Here is a 15,309-nt window from a genome sequence, read left to right as displayed (position 1 = left end):
AAATTTTGGCAGATGGAACAACTATTACAAAATTTATTTGCAACAGTACTTATTCCAGGAGCAACACATTCTCTCTTGATGGAATCTACAACAGTTTGTGTACCAAAATGACCTTTTGTGTGAATGGCTTGACACAAATAGGTATACAAGTCTTTTGGGAACAATGGTCTTCCTGTATCAGTAATCCATATCCCATGTTCTTTCCAAGCTCCAAATATATCCTTCCATTTCTGGATATATGAGTCTACATAAGCTTTTTCTAGGTCATCAGAATCAGTAGATGTTAAATTCATTACATAAATTGGAGCATTCTGGGCTGCATACTTGGCAGTGATATCAACCCAATGATTACCTTTAGAGACTGAATCTCAAACACTAGTATGACTCCAGCAATGGGTTACTGCCAGCTGTTTAGGCTTTTATATTGCCTCCAACAACTCTGTTATTATTCTTGCATGAGCTATTGGTTTTCCAGATGCAGTAATAAAACCCCATTGTTTTTGGATCTTTCCTATTGCATGGCAAACTGAAAATGCATAGCGAGAATCTGTGTAAATATTTACACTTTTACCTTCAGCAAGAAGTCAGGCTTGCTTCAGTGCCACTAATTCTGCACCCTGTGCACTAAGATTATTAGGTAATGAACCATATTACAGTGTCTCAAATTCTGTGACAACTGCAGCTCCAGTACATCTGATTCCATTACTCAAATATGATGATCCATCTGTGAATAATACCAAGTCTGGATTTTGATTGGAGTGTCTTTTAAATCCATCCTAGGCATATCCACAAGATCTACTGTCTTAACACATTCATGCAATGGTTCACTGTTCTTTAGCAAATAAGGAAGAAGAGTAGCTGGATTGAGTATGCTACATCTCCTCAACTGGATGTTCTCAGTACCTAAGAGAAAAATTTCATGCATAGATATTTGTTGGTTAGAATATGCTTGAGTATGGAATTTCCTCATTAGTACTTCTATCTGATGTGACTGTTAAAGGACATCCCAAAACCAGATCAGCTGACATCTGGACTAACACAACTGCTGCTGCTACCCCCCCTTAGACAGGGTACTGTACCTGCAACTATTAGATCTAATTGACAGCTGCAGCATCCAATTGAACAATAACTTTGTCCTAGAGTCTGAGTCAGCACACCAGAAGCTATGCCTTGGGTTTTGTTGACAAATAGCTGAAAAGGTTTCTCATAGTCTGGGATTCCTAATGCAGGGGCAGATAAAATTGCTTCTTTCAGCTTATCTAAGGCTAAGTGATGTTCAGGCATTAGTTTCAGTGATTCTGGTTCTGTATTCCTGGTCAGATCTATTAAACACTTTGTGATCTCACTATATCCAGGAATCTACTGTCTACAGAAACCAGTAGTTCCAAGAATAGCTCAAAATTGTGTTTTAGTTTTAGGCTGATATTTCTGGATATCAGCTATTCTCTTTTCAGTGATAGTTCTGGAACCCTCTGATAAAACAAATCCAAGATATTGCACATGAGGGAAAACCCATTGTAATTTTGCCTTGGAGATTTTATGCCCTTGTTTATATAATTCAATCAAAAGAATCTTGCTGTCTTTAAGATACACCTTTGCATTTGGGGATGCTAAAAGAATATCAGCCACAAAATGCACAATTTGCTCTCTTTAAACTTAATCATTTTTAGATCTGCATTTACAATTTGAGAGTACTGGCTAGGTGAGTGTATATACCCATGTGGAAGACAAGTCTAGGACCTCTGAGTTTTCTCCCAAGTGAAAGCAAAGATCTTTTGACAATCCTTGTGAAATGGTATCAAGAAAAATGCAGAGCATACATCTACCATGGTGAAATATCTAGCCTGACTTGTAATGGAAGAAATTATAGCAGCTGGTCTTAGAATAACTGGATGAGTCTTCATGACATAACCACTTATCACTCTTAGATCTTAAATAAATTGGTAAATGGGTTGGCCATTTTCATCGAGTTTTGACTTTTTTATAGGCAAAATTAGTGTATTGAACTCAGAAAACTGTATAATTATCCCTTGTTGAATCAGGGACTCAATAATTGGTAGTATTTGATCTATTGCTTCCTTACTCAAGGGATACTGAGGCACACAAGGAACTGGTCCTTCCTTTGTCCTCACCCTGACTTGAGTAGCTAATTTTAACAACCCTACATCTGTGTATGATTTTGACCACAAATTCTTAAGTATATCCTCAGGTATTAGATAGGTAGTACCTGGATCATTCTCTTTACTATTGGAATCAAAGAAAAGCAGTGGAAAGACCTTCAAAGCTTCCTCTAGGAGATGTAAAGAAATATTATCAGATTCAGTACCAGGGATTGTAGCCCTTAATTTACGCAGCATATCCCTTCTTAAAAGATTCATTGGACATCCTGACATATAAAGGAAAGCATGCTCCAGGGAAAGCTGTCCAATGGTTATCATTTTTGGTTGTGATTTAACTACTTTTTGAGTTATGCCTATAGCACCAACCACATCCATTGTCCCAGCAGCCCTACAATTCTCAGGAAAGTCTTGCAAAACTGATTTACTCACTCCTGTATCCATTAGAAGGTCAGAGATTTGGTCTCCAATAGTCACAGACATATGTGGTTCCTTACTATTGGGAGGTTAGAAAGTTTCCAACACAGGAGCTAAAACAGTAACATCAGAACAAAGCTCAGCTATTTCCTTTCCATCCAAGTTAACATCATCTTGAATTACAGAATTTTGCAGGATTTTGCACCTTTGGTCCTTTTCACCTCTATTCTGTTATCATTGTCTCTACTTACAACCAAATTATCCTTAATCAAATCACAATTTCCATTATTCTTATTAATTGCACAATTAATCAAATTTCTAACACCATTTACAACACAATTTTTCTTTCTCTCAAAATTATTTACAACATTAATCAAATTATTATCAACACCAAGTAAATCATTATCAATCTTAGTCAAATCATTACAAACACTAGTTAAATCACTACCAACAGTGGGTAAACTACCATTAACATTAGGTACACTACCATTAATAACACCACTTAATTTGGTTAATTTAGCACTAATACCACTTAAAATATCATTAATTCCATTTAAATTATCATTATATTGATTAAATTAACATTGATTCCATTTAAATTAACATTAACACTGATCACCTCATCACCTTTATTATGAATTAAATCCTTATTACCACCAATTAAATCATTATTAACACCAAGTGCACCATTACCATTATCCACAATCACAGTATCAATAACTTTAACACATATAATTTCATTAACATTCACTTTATTCCCTTTACCTTGATTAATTACTTCTGAATTTCAGGCATATTTTCATAATGAAGATGTCCCTTCATTCAGGTTACCATGATTTCCATTTCACTGGACAACATGGATATACTTTGGTCTATCTCCAGCCTTTATATAGTCTTGCATTGTTGCCATAGTGGGGACTTGAATGGCAATAGGCATTTGGACACTGAAAACTATTCTGTGCATTAAATCCATAGACAGCCCAATCACACAAAAAACACCATCTTGGCTCTTAGTACCTTGTATTCACAGATGTATTACTCGTATAACTTGCATTCTTTCTCTCTGAAGCTCTGAGCGCAGCTACTGTTTTGATGTTATCTATTTCCTTTTCCTTGGCCTTAGTATTCACTTCTCTTAGCTGCTTCCTGAGATCTTCATTCAATACATCTTTCTCATCACTGTTCTTATCCTGTTCTTGTGCAAAGACATATGATGCCTTTATTTTCAATTTGTCCAAGCTAAAGAGTTCCCATTCAGGACAATTGTCCTGGAAGAATCTTTTAACCTGGGGGACAGCATTCTTTAAAAACAGGCATTTCATGTGGTCAATAGTGGTATCCTGTACACGTTCTGCCACATTCCAAAAGCCCTTAGAATGTTCAACTCAAGTTTGCATTTTCAAGTATACTTTCCTAAATTTTACACTTATCCACCTTGACTTATTCCTTATTACATAACGGAGGAGAAAAATTACAGCTGAAAGTAGGATTTCTTTATGACTTACTTTTTTGTATTGTTATTGATATCCATTCATAATTGCAAACTATACAGGCATATGACCAGAGGAGCATGAAATATATGAAAAAAGGTTGAGAAAGTCCCAGAAAAATGTAGAAAATTTGAAAATAAGAATATCAGAAATCTCTGGCACTAGAAAGAATTACAGCAACACAATGTTATTGTGGTAGCTAGTAATTAGAGTCAACAGAAAGTGTTACAAAGAACTGAAGATCTCAATTTCAATTAGTATGGAGAACAAAAGGGCTAATTTAATGACTCCTGAAAATTAAGCTGTATTTATATTTCTGCTAGTGCCAGGTAACTATTTAATAATGCATCGCTATTTTAAATATGTTAAGAGTTTAGACTGATAGTTTTCTCTTCTCCAACTAACTTGTTAAATGTAGTGTTTCTTAAAAGAAGATATAGAGTGCTTCAGAAATAGTGTAAGTAGTTTGGAAGGAAGAAGAATCCAAAAAGTCTGAAGGGGATTTATACAAATTGAGTTTAGAAGGGAAAAAGGATGTGATGAAGAAGAAGGAGGCAAGAAAAATCCCTGAACCATTAGGACTATGGAGGTATCAGGTTCTTCTCACATAAAGAAGTTTAGAGTTAAACCTTTTGAGGAGAAATCAGATTAATGGTCTCCATATTAATTAATTAATCCTTGCCATGAGAATTGGTCAGTTTTGTTAGGCACTCATCATCATTATCATCATCATATCTTAGACATCATCATCATTATCACAATAATGATAATCATAAAATTAGAAAGTATTTACAAAGCATTTTTAGGTTTATAAGAGACTTTATATGTTATTTCACTTAATCCTTATAGTAACATGTATGTAAGGTTCTATTATTATGCTCAACTTAAAGATAAGAAAATGAGACACTGATAGTTTAAGAGACTTGTTTAGGATCATACAGCTAGTAATTTTCAGAGGGAAGATGCGTACTGTCATGAATATTTCAGCCAAGCTGTAAATAAAGAGAGACAAAGCCTCAAGCCTATGACAGGTTTATTAATACAAACTGATGCATCTCAGAAAAGCTGGATCATCAGATTTTCCTCATAATCTAAGACAAGTCAATGAGGGATTTTCATCTATTATATACCATATTACTTCCTCTTTTCTAGTTCTCTGGAGAGAAGACACTACTCCAGATACTACCCCAGGAAGCCCCTATAATACATAGATGGTAAAGAGGAATTGATTTATACTGAAAGTGGTACAATTTCCAGAATACAGGCATTCTATGCATGCCCATGGAAACGTCCTTCTAATGTCTTCTTCAGCACAAGTCTTTTACTCAAGCCAGGAAAGGGGCACAAGACTTTAGCCCAGTGGACATGGCCTTTCGACCCGTTACTTGGAGGATGTTCTATTAATCACTCCCTTCAGTTTAAGCTGCACAGGCTAGGTAGGGTCACATCTTATTGCAAAATTCTGGCTTACAGTGAATTACAGAAAAAGGGGAAAAATTACAGTTAAAATGAAGTTACAGAAAAAATTAGTTAATACATTAGATTCAATTTGCTATATAACCTTATTAAATATAATTACCAAAATTATTAATCAAAATCCCAAATGAATTAAAGGTTCAGGGATTCTCATTCTCTTTAGTAACAACATATTCCTGATTTCAAGTAACATGCTCTGTTTTAATTTAATTTAATTTTGATTTTAATATAATATTTATATTATTATATGATATAATCTTACATAATAATGAAAATAGTGCACAGCATAATATAATATAAATTTCAAGTATAATATAATGTATTCCTATCAAATAAAAATAGGGAATAGAGCTGTGATTTCACTGTTAGAGGGAATTTCTAGATTATGAAAATCCTTTTACCAATGCAGAATGGAAACTTAAAATTGCCTAATGAAATGAGAGATTAGGGAAACTACACTGTCATTCAACCAGTAAATGTCAAAGGTAAAAATTGAACTCACATTTTCTCAGCACTGAGGCCAGCTCGCTCCTTTCATAACCTCAGTTTCTTATTCATATTCAGGAAAAAAATAATAAGCAAATCAAAAGTAAGAGGGCTAAAATTATATGTTTTATGAAAAAATTGAGCAAAAATGTAGTATGAGAAGGGATAAAGGAAAAAATCACTGCACAACAACCTACCCCCACCTATGTAAATAGATGAACATTATAGTAGTTTCTACAATAGAGAGCTAATTGACATTGTGGACAAGGTGCTGAATGAGGTGTTAGGAATATGTTAGTGCTTAATTCTGTTTCATTTACTCTGCATCTTACTCTAGGTAGTCTATTTAACCTTTATGGATCTCAGTTTCCTTATTGGAAAAATAAGGATAATAATAATTCTGTAATCCTAGAGTTGCAGTGAGGATTAAATTAATGTAAGGTAATATGATTTGCAAATCATAAGGGAATGTATAAATGTTAGCTTTTAATTTTTAGCATAGTTTTTAGATATTTTTCAGCACCTGGGAAAGAGTAAGTACAGAATAAGTACTTGTTCCCTCCTTCCCTTCCATTGTGGAAAACAAATATAACTCTTATCCTGTCTGCAATATTTTTATTCAGCTAGGAAAACTATTTTATTCACCTGTAAATTAGCACATAAAATACTAAACATAAAAGTAAAATAAAAGGATATCAACTTTTCCCATTCGTATCTGAATTATATACAATTAATATGAAATTCACTATTAAATAGTGACAATAAAGTAGTAACAACACAATGGTTTCAGGATGAATTCATGTATTTGGGTGTAAGCAGGGAAAAATCAAAGTTGTCAATGAAACTGATGGAACTGATAATGGTAATACACAAATGGAAAAAAATACTTTCAAGAATTCTCAATAGATTTTAAGATCTTTGAAGAATAGGCATCAATTTTTTTTTCATGTCCTCCATAACAAACACACCACCAGGTATAGAGTATGTTCCTGATATTTGCACTGAATTCCATAACTGAGGCTTGCAACAATTGCTGACAGCAACAAAAATGATTCTTCTTCCCTGTATTTGGGTTAATATAAAGATAAAAGAAAAGTTTAAAACTGATATTCTGATGGATATAAAGATAATAATGGATGATTTAGAACCAAAAGAATTACTTAGCTCTCATTTTGATTCTGTGATCTCTCTAAAGGAAAAGAGTCATCAGATAGGAAAATATCAAATAGAATAATAAATACAAAATTCAAAACCAATATAAATAGATGATATCTGAATATCTTCTTTTGTCATATAAGTTTAAGTTATTAGATGTAAATAAACTGCATCTATTGGTATTTTAATGTTGTAAACATGCGAGTACTGACTGTAAGTTTTGAAAAATTTGGAAAACATTGTAACTGTTCATTAGGAATTGAAATAGTACTAAGAGAACAAAAATGTCTGAATATTCTACAAGGAAATGAAAGTGAATTTTTCACTTAATGGATAATGAGCTCAACAACTATTCCTGGAAAAATATGGAGTGCATTATTTAATGGTTGTTTTCTGAGAGTTTAGAAAGGGAAATGGCAATGACTATGACTCAGAATGAGTTCAATAAAAAGCAATCCACTTCAGAGAAATCTAATTCCAATCAATGATCTCTTTACTAGAATAGTACATCAGAAGAAGGTGGTTGACTTAGGATGTGTGTATATCAACAATATATGAAATAACTGTTTTTACCCTATCAGTGTGTGTACGTCAGAGATGTAGATATGATTAAGAACTTTCACAGATATCTGAATAAATAATGATGGATCACAGTAAAATATCCTTTACTTTTTGGAATCTCAAACTTTCTTCATGCATCATTTTTCAATTCAGGCTTTCTTGAACCTACATTCCACTGATACTAGTGCCTCTTTCTCCCAACATCTTGTATTTAATTTGTTTATATTTATATATAAAGTTGTAGGTCTTGTGCCACTCAGGTGTGTGTTTTACTTCCTTTCATCTGTGACTCATATGTAAAATTTTTGTCAAATGACAATATGTGATTCATGTGCAGATTTGTTGTTCAATTATTTTTCAGATCTATCTGACTCTGTGGCCCCATTGAAGTCTTTACTAGCAAAGATTCTAGAATGGTCTGCTATTTCCTTCTCCAGATCATTTTATATATGAGGAATGTAGGCAAAAAGTTTAAATGATATGTCCAAGGTCAAATAGCTACGAGGTGTCTGAGACAATATTTGAATTCAAGATCATGAGTCTTCTTGACTCCAGGAATACCCCTCTATTAACTGTACCACCTAACTATCCCTGTAGCATTTAGCTGTCCTGTGTGAAGGTATCTTTTTTAAAATCCTAAACAATGTAAATCTTCTGGAAACTGAGAGAGGGTACCATCTCTTCTCTCTGGCTCTCTCTCTACCAAATGACTTAATAAAATTTCTTTGAAATTTATTTAATATTTTGGGGTTTCTTTTTTACAAACAAGTGATGTGAGAAATGGGTTGCCCTAGTTATCATCTGAATAATTTTGAAGACTCTTTGAGACCACAGAAGCTGAATAATTATGATTCTAGAACTGAACATGGGCAAAACTGACCAATAATGGATCAACCACAGTGAGAATTGATTGAGTTCCCTTGGATTTGGGTCAGGCCCAGTCCAAATCTTACCTCTAGGTATCCCAGAGTTAAGTGGATGTGTTTCCCTAAACCCAGAGAAAGAAGGGTGGGGGTGAGAATTCTCATAGACCACCCTAATAGGCCAATAAGTAATCTCCTTAACTAGATTGCTCAATAGCCTGGTAAAAAGCTGCCAAATCAAACCAAAAAATGGTCCTTTGTTCCTTTTTTCCCTCTTTTTCTTTATTTTCCTGCCTTTCTCCTCACCTTTCTCTATTTACCTCTTTGTGACTTGCCTATAGCCCTTTATTTATTCTGATGAACATTAACATTCATTGGATGGTTCTTTATTTAGTATGACTTTTTCTTAGTGAGGGAAATTTGCATTTTGCAAATTGTTTTGTAGTCTTGATGGAACATCTAGTCCAGAAGTTCTCTAACTTGAAAAGATCTTGCTTTGGAGAACTTTGAAGGGAAATACCCTGTCACACATAAAGACATAAACACAAAAAAGTTGTTTAGAAGCAGGGAGAAGATGAGTGAAATCTTGAAATGGATCTCCCAGCTCTGTGTAATATTAACCAAGGACTTGCTTTTTCTCATTCTTTTTTTAGATTTTTAGTGGGAGTAAGGAGGAAAATTGCTCGCAATATTTTTTCTTTCACTCTATCTTTAGAATTCTAATAAGTCTGGAGATTTTAGGGATAAAGAAAAGGAATGATTTTTTCTTTGTTTGTAGATATGTATAGCTTTAGGAACTAATTAGAAACTAAAAATTATAATTAAAGTGTTATAATTTTACTGTAAGTTTCCAAACTATAATTTAAATAGTTTGTTGACTTTTATGACATCTTATTAGATTTTTGGAGGCTTGTAGTTGGGATTAAGAGTAATAATAAACACGTCTTTCCCTTTCCTGGAATGTATAGATATGCCTTTCTTTTAGAAGGTGATTTCACTACTAGATACTATGCAAAGCTGAAAATAGTTTGAAATGATTCAACATAATTTAATGCTTTGGTTAATTTGATAAATAAATAATCTGAGGTGAGATAGAATAATTAAACTCACTCTTTAAAAATAGTGATTAATTTGTATTATATAAGGAAAAATCACAGAAAGATTTTAGCAAGTAGAAGTAGGAGGAGAATAGGTGGGTTAAAGCAAGTTAGAGTCTGTTTATCCTGACAACTTGAATAGAGAATCTGAAATGTATTGGAGAGAGATTTGAGAAGATTTTTAATCTCACTGAAATAAATATATGAGATACTATTTGGAGAAATGCTTGTTAGCAATTTGAAATAGACCAAATCAATATTCATTAGAGAAATGAAAATTAAAGCAAATCTGAGTAAATTGGTTAAATACAAAAAAAGGAAAATGTTAAATGATGAAAGTTATGTGAGATAATTGGGACATAAACTATTCTGGAGAGCAATTTGGAACCATGCTCAAAGGGCCATCATATTGTACATACCGTTTGACCCAGCAATACCACTACTAGCTCTGATTTCCAAAGAGATTGAAGAAAAAGGAAAACGGCATGCTTATATATAATATTTACAGCGGTTCCCTTTTAAAAACTTGATTTCCAAATTACATCTTGATGCAATTTGTAAGATTTGTTTTTTTTTTCAATTTGCATTCCATGTTGTCTCCCCTACTCTGAACCCTCCTTCTACCCCCAAAATCAGGTAATATGTTATATGTTGTAAATATATTATCATATGATATAAATTTCCATTGTTTGTCATATGGTGAAATGAGGCACACATTGCTTACCCTAAGTGAAAATTCATTGAAGAAATAAAGTGAAGAGTGGTGTTTTAAAATAGCAGTTGTCTTTATGGTGGCAAGGATTGGAAACTGAAGGGATGTCCACAACCTGAGCAATGGCTGAAGAACTTGTGGCATATGATTGTAATGGAATACTATTGTGTTTTAAGAAATGATTAGCAGGACAATTCCAGATAGGAAAAAAAAATTGAGAAAGACATATGTATTGATACAAAGTGAAGTGAGCAGAACCAGGAGTTCATTTTACATAGGAACATCAATATTATATGATGATCATCTATGAGTAACTTAACTCTTATCAACAATGCAAAGAACCAAGACCACCTCAAGAAACTCATGATGAAAAAGCCTATCCACCACTATAGAAGGAACTAATGGAGTCTTAATAGAAATCAAAGCAAACAATTTTTCATTTTATTTCCTTCATGAGTTTTTTCTTTAATATGTATCTTCTTTCAAAATATGATGAATGTAGAAATATATATTGAATAATAATACATGTATAACTTACTTATATCATGTTGCTCACCGTCCCAGAGAAACGTCAAAGCAGGGAGACAATTTAGATCTCAAAATGTCAGAAAATGACTGTAAAAATGATTTCTGTATGCAATTGGGAAAAAATTAAATAAAAAGGGAAGTGTCTTCTCTCATTGAGGTGAATTATAATAAATTAAGCTTCATGCAAATAAAATTTCCCATCCTACATTAAAATATTCTACTGGACATTGTATGGATTAGGAAAACCTGGGCTAAAATTCTGTCTCAGAAATATATTCAGTATTTGCTTGAGCAAGTTACCTTATATCGGTTTTCCTCAGTTAAATGATCTGCAAATAGGAAAATAATGCACCTTCTTCTTAGGGTTATAATAAGAATTCAACTATATTATCAGGCTAAAGGTCTTAGTACAAAGCCTGGCTTATGTTAACACTAAATAAATGTTACTTGTTATTATTACTATCAGTTCTTAAATTGAATGTTATGCTGGATAAATATATATATTGCATTTTAGTGGTGATTTGTATGAATTCCAAAGGTGATTTCCTATATAATATGGGAATTTATTTGATTAAATTAGTATCACCTGACTGATAATGTGTTTGTTTCATGTTTTAAATATGTACTTATAAAGTGAAACTTGATAACATTAAACTTAATAGGAAAAGGAATTCTCTTGTAATCTAGATTCTGATGTTATACATTCAGCTGTAAAACAGTTGTTTGAAAGCTGTTAAACATTTTACTTGGTGTGTTTTACTTCAAAAGAACTATAATAATAATTTCGAGAATATCTTAGGTTGTATTACCTATTTTATTTGGGCAAAGTAATAAGATCTCACCAGCACTCATGAAGATACATTAAGACTCTAAAGTTCTCAAGTTTGAGAAATAATATTGGAATTTTGCTTCAATACTTTAGAATAGGATGAATTAGCTTAACTCCCAACTAGAGTGAAGAAAATTTATCAGTTTTCTTACATTAAGCATAAATCTCATCTAGATTTTTCTAGTTTTATTAAAATGTCATTTTAACAGCAAGATCTCTAACAGTACCTAACAATTTTATGAAGGCTTTTGAGTCAACTATTATGTATTTACTGCAGTGAGATCACTAATCTTCTAGTTTCCTTGAAACAACATCAGGTTCTGAACCCTTGGAACTTGAGCCACAACTCTTTGCTGTCCTTGCTGAACTTAAAAGAGCCTTGCTGTCACTAAATATTGGCCTTCCTAACCATAGTAAGGCTTGTATTTTAATAACAACAGCAAACCACTCCTGGATTCTAGTGTTTTGATCCAGTCTTTTGGTCCCTCCAGCCTTCCAGTGACACAACTTTGGCTTCCCCTAAGTCTTAAAAAATTCTAGGATAAACTCACTTTTAATGTTTCAATGATTGATTTCTGTTCCCAGAGAATTTTAAACTAGTAGGAAATCTATGTGCTTATTTTTACAGTTCTTTCAACTTATAAAGAACCATAGTAACCTAGCCCTGTCATGATAAATGACATTTACCTATCTCAGGTAAAATTTTGTGTGATTGTAATTGATATCATTCTGAGTTCGGTTTTAAGTACAATTGCGTGAAATATAATTAAATAGTCTATCATTTCAAAAGAAATGATAGCCAATTAAAAGGAATGAGACCTGAGAAGTGCTATAGGTGGATGTTTGTGCCCATGAAAATTTGAGGGGATGGCTTTGGGACAGCTAATGTTAGATCACTTTGGCACAGTTTCCCTATCATGCCATTTCCTTTTTTGAACAAGAAATTTTCTCAGCTGGATAATTCTGAGACTGGCTATAATACTACATCATTGCTCTCACCTGGTCTCAAAACTGTAGTAGGGGAGTTTTTTTCCTCTTGTTATTTACTTAGTCCACCCTTTTCCTTTTCATAACAAGTTTCTGCAATTATGGAAAGTTACCTGTGAAATATTTATTGTTTAAATGAATAGTTTAACATCTGAGGTAAGATAATGGGAACAATTTATATATTTTTTAAAAAGTTCTAAAAATTGGGTACAATACTTTATATAAAATAGTATTGTTCATTGTGCTCTGCACAAACAGGTATGATAGAATGTTTAGCTTTTGTTTTCTCGGTCATTAATTGAATTTATTAAACATATTTAAAATGATTAATTATCTTATGTCAAACATCAGTTATACATAATAAAACTGAAGTTTTCTTCTCTTTATAAGTCTTGAATCTAAAATCAAGACAAATAAATGAATTCCAATTTTAAAAACTTAAATGATAATAGATTCAATGGCATTCTAGGAAATCTTTCTTAAATTTAACTTATAAATCTATTTTGGGAAATATAAAATCTTTAACCCTAATGGCTCATTTTATATGTCAAAAGTCCATAGATTTTTTTAAGGTTCTTTCTTCATCCTGTTATTGTCAGTGTCCATATCACAGTTAGGGATTAGATAAAATTAGAAACAGCAAGAGGTATGTAAAAATATAAATTCAATGAAGTTTCAAATGAAGTATGGGGTTCCCAATTTGACATTCTTCTTATAGGTCTGTTGTTAATAATATTAGATTAATAAGGGTTAGGAGTGTTGTCAGGTAATGAACTATTTATTGAAAACCCCAAATTTTAGAAGTATATTAAGTTCTATGAAGTCTTATAACTAGAAGATTTTAACATAATTATCTAACAATTTCTACAAATGACTTGACCCAGAGAAGCAGATATTCTAGGAGGTCGTTTCCTTAAGAGTTAGCTACTCTGAGGATAGGTCCATTCCAAAGTGTCCAAGAAGAGATGTTTTCAGAAATCAGATGACTATATGAGACATCTGAATCCCAAGATATAATGTAATGAATATTGGAAATGGAATATTATGAATGAGATTGAATGATTACTCTTCCTTCTCATTCCTTACTTTTTCCACTTATTATATTTATATTATTTTATATTATATATGATACATTATAATTTATATCACTTAATTATAATATTATTGATATAACATTATAATAATAAATGTGTATTATTATTATTATTATAAATTCCTTTATTATAGCTATTTCTAAAAGGCCTTCTTATTGAAAAGGTCTTCCCCATACAGAGATTGTCAATATGCTGATCATGAGTAGTCTCCAATACTAAGGGTTGATTTATTATTAGATTAAGACTCATGATTTTGGAACCATCCTATCTCAAAGGAATCTTTTTAAAGTAGAATATGTGGGTTAAAATTTCTTTAGTCCCAATTCTCATATATTAAGGTTACATCATTGGAAGATGCAGAACTAGTACTTTTTCCATAATATTTTTTTGTTTCTGTAATCATTGTTTCAACTTTTTTAAGCACAACAGTGACAGACATATATGTTTTTCTTTTATTTAAACTGTAATTGTAAACTTTAATAAGTCTAAGGAATTTGTGGGAGGCATGGACTCCCAAGAATCAAAGGGGAAATTCTAAAATTGAAAATTGATTTTAATTCTATTTTTCTAACATTTAAACAACGCAGATTTAATATTCCCTTTCCAGGTTTCTTCCCCTTGGAAACTTCACTTAAAAATCACAGTTCAAAGAAACTTCCCTAAAGGACAAGGTTTTTTTTGTTGTTTTTTTTTTTTGTCTTTTAGCTATATCTAACTTTGTAACTCTAGCCATCACCCATTTTCCAGAGAAATTTGTGTTACTTACAGGTCAAATCTCTTCAATATAATCTATCCAAGCAATTTCCATATACTGGATTCTAATCCATTCACCTGAGATCCTTCATTGTTTTACTCAATCTCATGTCTTGGCTGTGGTTAAGGGAGTTTCAGATTTGTTGTTCAGTTATGTTTGACTTTTCATGACCTTATTGGGGATTTACTTGGCAATAATATTGTAGTGGTTTTACATTTTATTCTCCAGTTCATTTTATATATTATCAAATTGGTGCAAATAAGATTAAGTGACTTACACAGAGAAACACAGCTAGTAAGTAACTGAGGACAGATAGGAACTCAAATCTTCCTGATTCCAAGTCTGGTGCTCTATCCACTGCACCACCTACTTGTCCTGAGTATCAGAAGAAGATGTCTAAATAATATAAATTCAATGCTATGTCATTACTAGCCAATCATATGAAGACATATCTATGTTACTCACATTTTGTTCTATCATTTAGCTAATTATTACGAGAGTCCATCAGTCTTCATTTAAGGTTTTAGTAATCAAAAAAGACAGTTAACCCAATGAAAACCAGGCTAACTAATAAATTGATTATGCTTAGAACATAGTCTTCCAGTTTTACTTAATTCCTGCCAAAACCGTTTCTTTTTTCCTTGACTTTTTATTATAGCTGAAATTTTTTGTACTATATATGATAGTATTCCATTATGCTAGTGAGAGATAGAAAAATTCTGTATTCTTAAAAGTCTCTATTC

The sequence above is a fragment of the Gracilinanus agilis genome, chromosome 1 (assembly GCF_016433145.1).
Source record: "Gracilinanus agilis isolate LMUSP501 chromosome 1, AgileGrace, whole genome shotgun sequence".
Taxonomy (NCBI): domain Eukaryota; kingdom Metazoa; phylum Chordata; class Mammalia; order Didelphimorphia; family Didelphidae; genus Gracilinanus; species Gracilinanus agilis.
Note: the sequence above shows the minus strand (reverse complement) of the source record.